The sequence below is a fragment of the Dromiciops gliroides genome, chromosome 3 (genome assembly GCF_019393635.1).
Source record: "Dromiciops gliroides isolate mDroGli1 chromosome 3, mDroGli1.pri, whole genome shotgun sequence".
Classification (NCBI taxonomy): Eukaryota; Metazoa; Chordata; class Mammalia; order Microbiotheria; family Microbiotheriidae; genus Dromiciops; species Dromiciops gliroides.
In genome coordinates, this window is record NC_057863.1 from 364,527,199 (window position 1) to 364,540,844 (window position 13,646).

Below are 13,646 nucleotides of genomic sequence, written 5' to 3' on the forward strand. Positions count from 1 at the left end.
TTTGGGGAGAGGGTATTTCATATATTTTTCAGTGGAGAAAACACCCATATCAATAAAATCTCAGATCCCTGATACATTGAAGTTAGCTTTGTGGCAGTGATGCTTCTGATTACAATAAAAGACTTGAAGGGCAGCTAGGTTGCACAATGGATAGAGCAGCTGTCCTGGAGTCAGGAAGACCTGAGTTCAAATCTGGCCTCAGGCACTTAACACTTACTAGCTGTATGACCCTGGGCAGGTCACTTAATCCCAATTGCCTCACCCCCCAAAAAAAAGAAAAGAAAGAAAGAAAAATCTTTAATCCCACAAATGTTCACTAAGTACCTACTATGTGCAAGTTGTCATGAGTACAAAAAAAATAAAACAAAAACCAATCCTTGCTGAAAGAACTTACATAACAACATGTAAACACATAAATACAAGATAACTTGAGGAGGGAGAGACAACTGAACACTAGGGTAATCATGATAGACTGTGTTAGAGGTGACACCTGATATGAATCTTAAAGGTAAAGATTCTCAAAAGAGAGTGTACTGAGAGGGGCAGTTAGGTGGCACAGTGGATAAAGCACTGACCCTGGATTCAGGAGGACCTGAGTTCAAATCCAGCCTCAGAAACTTGACACTTACTAGCTGTGTGACCCTGGGCAAGTCACTTAATCCTCATTGCCCTGCAAAAAAAACCCAAAACCAAAACAAACACACAAAACCAAAGCCCCAAAACAGTGAATACTGTAAAAGTAAGAGATAGCATGCAATGAAACAATGGCTCTAAAGAGTATATGTGTGGGACAGCTAGGTGGCACAGTAAAGAAAAAAAAGAGTATATGTGTGTATATGCATATATACAAATATACTTTATATACGCATATAAATATATATTTTATGCATGATATCAAGGCTAAATTATATACAAAGTACACATGTGTGCATATATACATATATACATACATATACATACATATATATGTATATATACATATATATGTATATATATGTATGTATGTGTGTATATATATATACATACACTGTGATCATTAAAATATAATGTGTGTGTCCTTACCTGCCCCCCCAGTATGTGTGTGTGTGGGGAAACTAGTTAGGGTTTACTTATAAATTCAGCAACACTTTAGGCTTTTAAGCATTTATTAAAGTATATTAGAAGTTCGAGAAAGAGAGAGAGAGAGAGAGAGAGAGAGAGAGAGAGAGAAAGAGAGAGAGAGAGAGCACATGCCTCTGAAAGAATGGAAAAACCCTATCTCAGATCTATGCTCAAGAGAGAGAGAGAAGCAGCTCCTTTAACTAGCTGCCCCTACTTCCAAAGAGCCTGAATCCCAGTCAGTGTGACTGGAAGCCCCCTGTGGAACTGGAAGAAGAGTAGTCCCTACATACAGTTCCAAGCTAATTGGCTGGCTGCATTCAAGTCCATTGATTGACATGACTTAAAGGCAGTCTATGAATAGAGACAACTTCCGGGAAGCCAATCTGACCTTATAAACCTCAGAAAGGTCACAGGTCACCTCATGCCTTTCTCAGCAGGGGGTGGGGCCCCTGGTTCTCACAGTACACATGTATGTATGTGTGTGTGTGTGTGTGTGTGTGTGTGTGTGTGTGTGTATATGTTGTTCAGTCGTGGCCGTATCTTCATGACCCATGGATCATAGCACACCAATACTGACTACAGGTTTTTCTTGGCAAAGATGCTGGAGAGCCTTATTATTTCCTTCTCCAGTATATGTGTATATATACATAAATGCATATATGTATATAACTATGCACGTATGTGACATATATCCTTAATATATATTAAAGACATCAAATGTATTCATGTATAATATTAATGTAAATGTAAGTATTAAATGTATATGTAATAAGTATATATTTATGTGTGTATAAATATACATACATGTATACACCATATCCATATCTATATAATATATATGCTCAAGTAAATATCCATATCTACATACATAGGTATATAATATACAATAAGTGTGTGTGTGTATGTGTATGTGTTTGTGTTTGTGTATAGACACCTTAGTATGTGATTAGGACTTGGCTCTATTACTGCTTTCCACCTGAGACACTGAAAGCCTTCTATTCTCCTTTTATTCCTCCCTATTCCTGCCCCACCCCAGGGCACTGCAAACAACAATTCAGCATCAATCAAGGCTCATCCCAGTCTTTCCCTACTCTTCCCCCTTCCCACTCTTTAAGTCTTTGTCAAAGCATTCTCTGCCCTAGGCTTTCCATTTTGCTTTGGACACTGTTAGTATATTCAAATTGGTTTTGGGGTTCCTGAATCCAATGAATAAAGAGTTTTCACAAAGAGAAATTCCACTTAGAGGCCAGGGTTAAACTCGTTTGTTTCAATATCTTTAATTGAGTCAGATTTTCAAAGCATATTGCTTTCAACATGTGATAGAATCATTAGTAAATATAGATTTAGGACTGCTGTGGAAAGTTAGGCTAAATTACCTATCACAGTACAGCTGCTTGAAGAACCCCTCTAAATGAAAGCCTTTAAACCTGACCACAATCCTGACATGAGCTAATGATGCTGTTATCACCTGATAATGCATTTCTAGGTGAGCTAAGTTGTCCAAAGGCCATTGTTTCCTGTGGTGATGATGGCCTTCAGTAGCACAGCCCAATGGGCAGTCTTGAAAGAAATTGGCCTACACTTAGAAAGGATGGCAATTAATGTGTACTGTTGCTGCTGAAAGGCAGAGAAAATCTCAGTGCTCAACATTTGCCCTAAAGCCATTTTTTTCTGCTCTATAAAGCCTTAAACCAAATTGTTCCTTTTGAAAACCTAGGATCAGGAATTAAAATGTGAGAAACCTGGTCAAAGAGAGTAAGAAACAGACAGGTGATGTCATCCTGGGTCTCTCCCACCTGTTTATTGACTTGGAAACACATGCTTATTTGTCTTTACCGCTGCCCAAACTCTGCTTCATCTTCTATTTTTCTTGGCTGCCTTGTTTTGCTATCTTCTCACTGGGTTTTGTATGACTGTTGCTGGAATTCTGATGACTCTCATTTTATGTCCAAACAGTTCTAGTTTCCCCTCACCATATGGTCATCCTGATGTTACCATTTGCCTCAATCATCCTTTTTGTAGCTGCTTGAACATCTTAATTGATCTCATGAGCTATGTTAGGGATTTATAACGGGCATCTGTGTAATTCATCTCATACACATGTCCTGAGCCTTTTTTTTCTGATTGGATGTGTTATTTCTTATGTACACATGCATATTCGCTGAACAAGATTTCACCTTGGTGATAACATGAATTAGCTTTTGTATACTACAAACTCCTGGATCTTAGCATGGTCCAGATAGGTATTTATGCTCCATTATTGACTACTGTGATGTCTTCTAGTTCTCTAAAATATTGAAAGTCTTTTATTGAGAGGGGCAGCTAGGTGGCACAGTGAATAAAACACCAGCTCTGGATTCAGGAGGACCTGAGTTCAAATTTGGCCTCAGACACTTGACACTTACTAGCTGTGTGACCCTAGGCAAGTCACTTAACCCTCATTGCCCCATGCAAAAAAGAGAAAGAGAGAGAGAGAGAGAGAGAGAGAGAGAGAGAGAGAAAGTCTTTTACTGAAGAAAAGAAAACAATCAAGGGAGGATTTACATCATATATTATAAGTTCTCAGTGAGGAGAATAAACAGGGAATTCTTATATAATTATGTAAAGAGGTTGAATAGGTAAGTCTACACTGCTCCCTTCCCTATCTTTGAGAACATGGACTATTTTGAGTGGGACATATATAGTCTGACTCAGAGCTGAAAGATTTGACACTTGGAGATGATGCACAAATCCTGGGTGCTTCCTTGGTCCTTCAGATTGAAGTAGGTGTAAGGAGAGGGCACTGAAAATCGGTCTCTCTATGTTGCTCTGTCTCTGTATAACCTCCCTTCTTCCCTCCCTCCCTCCCTTCCTTCCTTCATTCCTTCCTTCCTACCTCTGCAGGGAATGCCATCATATTCAGCCTTAGTTTTACTCAGCCCCATGAAGCCTAATGTAAAAAGGCTACAATAAGATTGTAGAAGGAAATATTAGTTTGTAACATTTCCTGTGCCGTAACTTTTATGTCCTAGATCTTGAGTACATGCTATTTTATATATTTATTCATTTAGCACATGTACGATTATGTAGAAGACAGTGGACTCATCCTTTTCAGAAACAATGGAAATATCAGTTTGATTGTGGTTCCAAGAGAAAGTGGGGTGAGGGAAACATGCAGAGAAGAGTCAGGTTGGGTGGCATTTGATGTATCTATCCTAAGGGACAGACTAGATATAGACATATGATATATGTCATCTTGTATTCATCTACCCACCAATCAAGACAATTTGGGCCCAGGGCAGGAGTTTCAAAGTCAAGTTCCAAAGTTTCCTTAGCCTTCTGGAATCATAGTATAATCAGTGATAATTGTGTGTGTGTGTGTGTGTGTGTGTGTGTGTGTATACACATACACATATTTACATATACATATATGTGTGTATATATTTAAATATATAAAATCGGCTATAACCCTCCACATCTATGGAGAAGGCTATTTCTGATTGCCATGATATGAAGCTATGGGCTTCCACTAAGGAAGACGAAATTGCACGGTAGCTACTAGAATGCTTGCTTTTTAAGAAAACAGATTGATTCACTTAAAAAAAAAAAAAAGGTTCCTCTACTAATTAGAGTCTGTCACAGAATTAATGTCTTTTGCTTGGTCAGGTTAAAGTAGCCACTATCTTGTTTTTTATTTGAACCCATGCAGGAAAAGAGATGAAATGGAAATGGGAGAAGGAGACTAGAGAATGGGGAGGAAAGTGTTAAAGCACACCAGCCTGGACTTAGAGTGCTGAAATTGCCAACCTATTCAGGAATTGAATGGCTAGCTACTGCCTTAACATTTAGGAGAAAGTTGCCAGTCTCTGGAGTTGGTTTCTTCTTCCAAACTATTCCTCTCTACCTAAACTGGGAAAAAGCTGATCCCAAGGATTAGTTTGATCAATAAAGTTACATTTTTCATTTCTGTTTAAATGGTTTGAATTGCTTTGCCTGGTAGATTAATCTGATCAATCCAACTACTATTGATCCGTGTATTGCCTTATTTACAAACAAGGGGGTGCAGAGAGCAAGACCTATATTTAACTTTGTTATAAAAAGATAAATAAAAAGATACAAAAAGGTCAAGGCATAAGCCCTAGTCCAAAAGTATTGGGCTGCATCCTAGATAGAGGCCAAGTCAAACTAAGGAAGATAATATTTATTTTTATTTTTTAAATTTATTATATTTTGTTTTGTTTTGTTTTGGATAGACTTAGCAGAAGGCAGAATTAAACTGAATTTGAGGTTTTCCTTCTTTCATACTAAGGTTAAACATGAGTCATAGCACCATTTTTTTTTCTTTTTGTCTGTTACTGAGTAACCAAATGTCCAGAAAGAGCCAGGGAGCTTTTATCCAGAGTGACCAAGTGTTGAGATAGCCTATTAGACAACTGGAAACCAAGAAGGTCAGTGTGAGCATGCTCTATCAGATGTTCTGACCTCCAATATTTTCATTCTTCAACAAATCAGTTAGGATGCTCTTGGCAAATTCCCCATATTCTAAATCCTGACATTTTAGGGAGATTCAAGTGGTCCTTTTAAATAGTCCCCTAATGCCTTCTAGTAAAAATTCTAAAATAGCCCATGTGGCCAAATTCTTAAGTAATTCTCCAAAATGACTCTTTAAGGAGATAACAAACATTTCCAAATACAAATTTATTAAAAATCCAACAAGGGTACCATTGGTATAGTGAAGAAAGTTTTGGTTGTAGAGCTAGGAAGACCTAGACATATATTGGCTCTAGGAAGTAATCTATTCTCTCAACACTCCAAGCAATTCTCTCATTATAATTTGCAGAAATAGTACCTATTTGCATTAGTAGAAGGATTTCCTCATCTTGCTGTTTCTAATCACAGCTCTAGTCTCCACCCCAATCTCATCAGAGAGTACTACCTATTTAGTACTTTAAAAAGTCCCAGGCTACCTAATCAATAGAAAAAAGAAAAAATAATAATAAATGAAATAAGAAACTGAAGAAGGGAAAAAGAGAAAGCAAAAAAGAAATTTTGAGCTTCCTATCTCAGGAGGAAACTCTAGTCCCAAATAAGCACCCAGAATAAGGGAGGTTTCGTGAAAATTCCTTCATATATTCCCTGAGTATAAAGGATGATCTAAATTTAGGTTCTGAAAATCCTCTCTAGTTATCTCTTCGATATCCAATCATATTAATATTTCTAAAGGGATGACTATATATGTAGCATTGGCCCTATAGTCAGGAGAACCTGAGTTCAAATCCTGTCTCAGACACTAACTGTGTAACCCTGGGCAAGTTAGTTAACCCTGTTTCACTCAGTTTACTCATATATAAAATGATCTGGAAAATTAAATGGAAAACCCTTCCAATGCCTTTGCCAAGAAAACCCCAAATGGTATTATGAGGTACAGCTCAAAAACAACAACAACAACAACAACAACAATGTGATGCCACTGGAGATCCAAACCAAAAATAAATGAATAAATAAAATCTTTATAGGTTCTGGAAAACATGATACACCTAATACTTACTTCTTCAATGAATCCCTGCCAATACATAGGGCAATCTAAATTGTGCTTCATACTCCCTAAAGACAAGACAAACAGACTCAGTTCAAAAGAAAATAAACAAAGCTTGATGAGCTCCAAACCAGTATGGAGACCTCAAAGGGAATTAAGCACCTGGAATTGATTGGAATCAACCCTGCAGATCTCTCACAATTAACATTAAGAAAACATTGATGGGCCCAAGTGCATCAATGCCCTCAAAGAAGGGACCATCTGCTCTGGACCTAGGTGCACTGTTCAACTGTCCAGACAAGAGAAGTCAAACATATGGGAAGGTCACATGGAGCAGACAACTCTCCTGACTGAGTCCTGAAACTAGATTAAAATGTAATAGAAAAATATTTAACAAAATAAATAAGCCAAATAAAATAAAACATAGGTAATATCACATTTTAAAACTATGTCAATATGCAACCTACAGAGATCCTTGTTTCAGATTGGTGACCCCCACTTCTGTTTGAGTTTGACACCACTGGTCCAGAACTTGTTTGGTCCTGAGGGAGACAGACTACTAATGAAAGGGTTTAGGTTGCCTCTTTCTCACACTATATGGTATATTCTACTTCCACCTAGACACTCTAGGGACAAATTGCTTTAAAATTAAATTGTTGGCTTATGTCTAGGTCTCCACAAACAGGGAAATTGAAATACACACACACACACACATATATGTATATATATATATATATATGTGTGTATATATATATATATATATGTATATATATATGTATATATATATATGTATGTATATATATGTATGTATGTGTGTGTGTGTATATATATATATATATATATATATATATACACACAAAGTAAATCATGTAAGGGACAGTTATTTCCTACACACAAAAGAAACACTGAGGCACAAAAAAGTCTCACATTGACACAACTTAAACAAACTGAGATTCAGTAACTTAAATTATAGGAAACCTACTCCTTAGACCTCATCAGAACATACATCAGTATGTGGGGATTGCTGATAAGACATTTCTCACTTCACCTACATTCTGTACTATCCATTCAACTCTGATATGTGTCTACAGTTAAAAATTACCAGGCTTAGGGTAATCTTCATGTGGGTAGTTGTCTTCTCTGATGCAAATTCTTGCTTTACCACCAGCCAACTCCTCTCATTGGACCCAATGTCCAATTTACTTTATTTATCCATTTATTTTTGGTCTGGACCTCCATAATTTATCAAATCTATCAATCAATAAGCATTTATCAAGTGATTACTATAGCAGTAACTGTCCTAGGTTTTATGTGTTATGAAAATACAAATCATGTAATGTTCATATACACAATCACAAATACACTTCATATCAACATCTAAAGTTGGACTTTGGGATCTTGGCCATGAATTCTTTTTATGATTACTTATTTAGTGATATATATATATAGATATATAGATAGATATAGAGATATAGAGATATAGAGATAGAGATAGAGATAGAGATAGAGATAGAGATAGAGATAGAGATAGAGATATATACATGCAAATTTTATATGTGTGTGTCCATATATACACATATCCTTAGCATCCTTAGTATCTTTAGTGTCTATTCCAAGTATCCTTAGTGTCTATTCTATTGCTATCTAGAATAAACATTTTATATATGTGTGTGTGTCTGTATATGCATCTATATCCATATACAATTTCTATCTCTCTCTACATATATATATCTCCTTAGTGTAATATGCATATATATACATATATATTGTAACGATTGGAATAACGCCACCTGCTGGATACTTACTGTAGAAGAGTTCTGCCCATGAAGGGAAGGTCTTTGAGGGCAAGACCAGGAGTCAGGAAGTGACTCGGGCTAGTGGGAGGAGGAAGGAAGAGACTGGCATTCAGGCTCGCTCTCTTTCCTGGGGATGCTGGCGGAGAAGGGAGCTAAAAATGTGCTCTCCCTTTAATAGATAGAAATCTAGGCCTTTCTCTCTCTCTTTACCAAATTCTTATTCTCCTTAATAAATGCTTAAAAGTCTAACTCTTGCTAAAGCTTATAATTTATTGGCGACCACTCATTAGATATTTTAGACAGTTTAGCTAGAATTTTAACCCTTAACAGATGGCTGACCACGAAGAGGAAAGCTAAACCTCAGTCTTCTTCTGATCTTCTGGTTGGGTAAGAAATTTCCCCTCCCTCTCCCTTTAAACTGCTAAGTACTGGCGCACTGGCTGTGTTTTCCCTTTAAATTTTTTCGAATGGACCTTTTAAACTCCCTAATTAGCCTATTTTTGATTTTAGTCTGTTTAACCAGACAAATGGGAGATAAGATCATGTTAATGCTTTGTTTTTGTGGATTTTCTATTTTTCTTTTTCTTTTTGTTAAAAGAGCCAGCAACTTACTCACACAAGGAAATATCTCTCCCTCTCCCAACCATGCTTTTTCAGAGAAGCCTGAAGAGATTCCCGAAGCTTTTCCCAGTTCTAACACTAATTGTTGCTTTAATTTTGCATGCCTGGAGGCAATGACCCACCCTCTAGAAGCTTTTAATCCCCTAGCACCTGGAGGCAAAGTGGGGGAAGAGGAATCCAGGCCTGAGTTCAAAATCAAGTCTGATTCAAATTGCTCTGTTCCCTCCCCTCCTCTCCAGACCCCACCCTCTACTCCTCCTATGGCCAAGCCCATAGCTTCCCCTGCCTGGGAAGTCCAGAGATCTGATGCGCATGCTCAACTTTCTGTAACTACATTTGCAGCTTCAGGCTCAGCCCTTCTCCTGCCTGGCTGTGCTTTTGAGACAATCTTTGAAAACTCTTTAAATTCCAGATATGCTCGTTTTGTTCATAATTTTGCTAACCTGCTTTTGTCTTTCATTAGTAATCTTATAAAGCATTTGTATGGTGAAAAGCCCGACAGACAATATAGAGGGGTTAAAGAAGAAAAACTTAAGCTGAATAAGAATGACAATCATCAACATAGTTCAAGACTCTGCTTCTTTTGGCATGGAAGGGTATATATTGTACAGAAATGTAGAAGTAAGCAGCAAGGTATTGATATGAGTATTGGGGATTTTAGATATCGGAATCAAAAGTGTTCTGAATTCACTCAGAGTAATTGTATCAGTTCAGAGGTTACATAGGATTTCTATGCTATTACATCTACATTTTGAAATTAATGGTAATGGGTTTATTTTCATAGAGATTTTCATGCTTTTGAGATTGTGTCTTATACTTAGTTTTTAAAACAAGGAGAATATTTGTAAAAGCTTTTTATAGTCATGTGATCAAGTTTATATTTTATAATACTCTTGTTAATATTAAGTTCATATTCATTTAGATTTCCTTAGTTTGAATTTCACTGTCTTTTATTGTTCCACGTGTATTTTCTTCTATTCATTCATCTATCTAATTTTGAAACATGGTTTTGATTTCATAATACAATGTTAATTCTAGGAGTATTGTGCTCCCATATTCTGAGTTGTTTGTTTTTGTTATTTTTTCTCAACTGATTATTTGATCAAACTCTTTAAAGCATTTCCCTGGCAAATTGTTTGCTATGGCAAGTGTAAATTGATTCTAGAAGTATTATTTTTAATAAGCATATTCCAAAAAAAAAAAGAGGGGAACATTTGTAAAAGTTTTCTTTTTCTCAAAAAAAAAAGTTTTCTTTGAGATTCTGTTGTGCTTTAACTTATATTTAAATATGTTCAGATTTTTCACAAAAGTAATTGTATACTAAGTAAAAAAAGGTATTATTTGAAATTGTTGCATAATTATATATTATATTCTGAGTCAAGATGTATTCACATTTTTTGCAATCATTTAATATCCTCAATTTTTAAATCCATATGAGACTTGGATTATGGGAACTTATCATTTAAGACATTAATTGCCTTTATTCTGAGTTATCAGATGCCAGTTGGCCAAGATGCCATCCAATCACAAGAGGAATACATGCAAGAGCAGACACTGAACTGTCACATGAGGGGAGACATGCATGAAGTCAAGGTATGGCCGAGGGAACGGCTTTTGACAAATGTTGAGGTTGGATTCTCTTGGTTTAATATTTTATTTTATTTTTCCCCACAATATTGTACAGATGGCTGGAAGTATTGATCCCACCCATCTCACTTCTACATCTGGCTTCTATGCTCCCTCCTATATGCCTGATGCCATGGACCATCTCAATCCCATGCATCTGATTAAGTCTGACTCAGTTTCTTCCAATATGTTCGGTGGCATGGACATATATTCCATCCACCTATTTTAAGCCTGGCATACTGTATGGGCAGTACATATTGCTCAAGTGTGGGAATGCTCATATCCCATCATTTCTCTGTTCTTTTATGGTAACCCCCATAATTATCTCAGGTGTCATGATAAATACAGTGTTGAATTTGGCCTTGACACCTGTTACAAATTATATTAGATTTTCTAATTTCTCATAATGGCATGAGGATAATTAGGCAGATGATGCAAAAAGTGATGAAACAAAGATAAAAATTATTTTTATTAATTAATATCGCAGCAATTGTCTTCTCAATTACCCTCCATAAGGGGGGGGGACTATAGTAATATTGTAATTTTAAAGAATGGTTCAATTTTTGTTTTATTATATGTTTCATGTGTAACAACTAAGATTCTGAATTCCCTTAGACATGTTTTTGAGAACTTTCATTGTTTGATTTGATTATTGACAAAGCTATTTTAAAGTTGTGTTAAGCTCAATTTTGTAGGAAATTTTCCTGGCTGATTACCAGCATCCACACATCAACCCCTGAAAAGACTTCCATTCTATGACTACACCTAGAGGACATCTGAGAAAAGACTTTCAGAGACTTTAAATGAACAGTTTTGATTTGTTGTTTTTGTTGTTTTTTTCTCTTTCTGTTATAATATACACCATCTGTAACATGTATTCTCTGCAGAGGCCCTCCCTTTGCAAGACTAATGTCAAAGCGTCGGTTCATGAGGACAAAAAAAAATCGCCCCTCTGGACAAAACTTTCCTCTCTTCCTTTTCTATATTGTTGTTCACATATTATTAGTTAGCAATAGTTATTATATTCTTTTTACTGTTCCGTCAAGGAAACATTTTGTTTCTTGAGGAACAACAGGGGGGACTGTAACGATTGGAATAACGCCACCTGCTGGATACTTACTGTAGAAGAGTTCTGCCCATGAAGGGAAGGTCTTTGAGGGCAAGACCAGGAGTCAGGAAGTGACGCGGGCTAGTGGGAGGAGGAAGGAAGAGACTGGCGCTCAGGCTCGCTCTCTTTCCTGGGGACGCTGGCGGAGAAGGGAGCTAAAAATGTGCTCTCCCTTTAATAGATAGAAATCTAGGCCTTTCTCTCTCTCTTTACCAAATTCTTATTCTCCTTAATAAATGCTTAAAAGTCTAACTCTTGCTAAAGCTTATAATTTATTGGCGACCACTCATTAGATATTTTAGACAGTTTAGCTAGAATTTTACCCCTTAACAATATACATATATATATATATATATATATATATATATATATATACATACATGCACATACATATTACACTAAGGATACTTGGAAAAAGTGAGTCCAAGAGTAGATTAATGGCTTTACCTTCCATTAAAGAAATGAAAATCACATGGACATATTGTATCTTAGGGTTAAAAGAGCAGCATGAGTGGTACCTCTGAAAATTATGAACTATATTTTGGTCTGATATCTATGATTGAAAAACATTATGTTTTGCATACTAGAGAGTATTGAGTTAAGGAAATAGAAGTTTGATAAATAAAGAGGAATCCCAGCATAATTCTCAATAGGAAATGCGTTAGAGGAAGGAAATGGTTATTGGAAGAGAGGGATTGAAACCTTATTCTGCCATCCAAGAGGGGAAAAATATAACAGCCCAAGCAAAAAAAAAAAAATTCCAATGAACAAAATCAAAAAAGAAACTAATGTAGACTAAAGTAGTAAAGAACATTTGCTGTATTTGCTGTTTTAGTGCCACCACTCAACAATACCTTCAGTTGGACTGTACTTTATAATCCAGGCATGCCTTATTCTCTTTTCAACTGTTTTTGCTATAGGTGAAAAATTTCTAGTTGTGCAGTTGTTTCCTATAATTTATTAGATATACTCAGATTTGTCATTTGTAGATTCTTTCATGGACTTTTTTCTCCATCTGTCCTACTGTTCTCCCCTCCTGAACTTCATCCCCCTTTTTTTTCCCTAAAATAATCTATGTTCCTGATTCTGTTCCAGACAATCTGAGTTAGGAATTGTTTCCACAGCTTCAATTCAGAAGCCAAAAAAGGAGATTATCAAAATGAGGTAGGCAGACCTTTCACTTCCTTCTTGCCCTTGACAAATATGTATCCTTGTTAGCTTACCCAATATATTTCCAAAGAGTTCCTTTTTTTTTTTTTGAGGGGTGGAGAGGGTGTGTATTTTTTTTCCTTTTCTTGTTTTTTTTTCTTATTCATTCTAAAATAATAAATGTAGGATAGCTTTGATCTTGATGGACCATATAGGAACATTCTCAGATAATTAAATTAGATACCCAGGTCTCCACAATAATTTGTTGGAATTATTTTATTTATTTATGACTAGGGGAAAAAAAAACCTTTTCAAGTAGCTCATGTGGTACACAAGCAACTATATATCTTTTAGGTGTTAAAACGTGGTGCCTGATTCACCTTGTGAGGTCCAGTTAACATCATAGTTTGTCAAGGACCACTGATTTCATTGGTGTGAATACTCCCTCAACTGAGGTAAATTGTAATCTGTTTATAATTTATAGTCCTATAGAGTTGCCCCAGGCTCAGAGAGGTTAAATAATTTGCCTATGGTCACAATGCTAGTAACTCTCAAAGGAAGGATTTATATTTTGATCTTCCTGACTTCCAGTCTAGCACCTATCAACAATGACACGCTGTCTTTAAGTTATAAAAAAACAATATGGCCATGTCTATAAGACATGCTGTTGGGAATTTGTTGAATATCACAAATACTTTCTCCCAGGTGAATTTGTTTATCTGTTGTACTT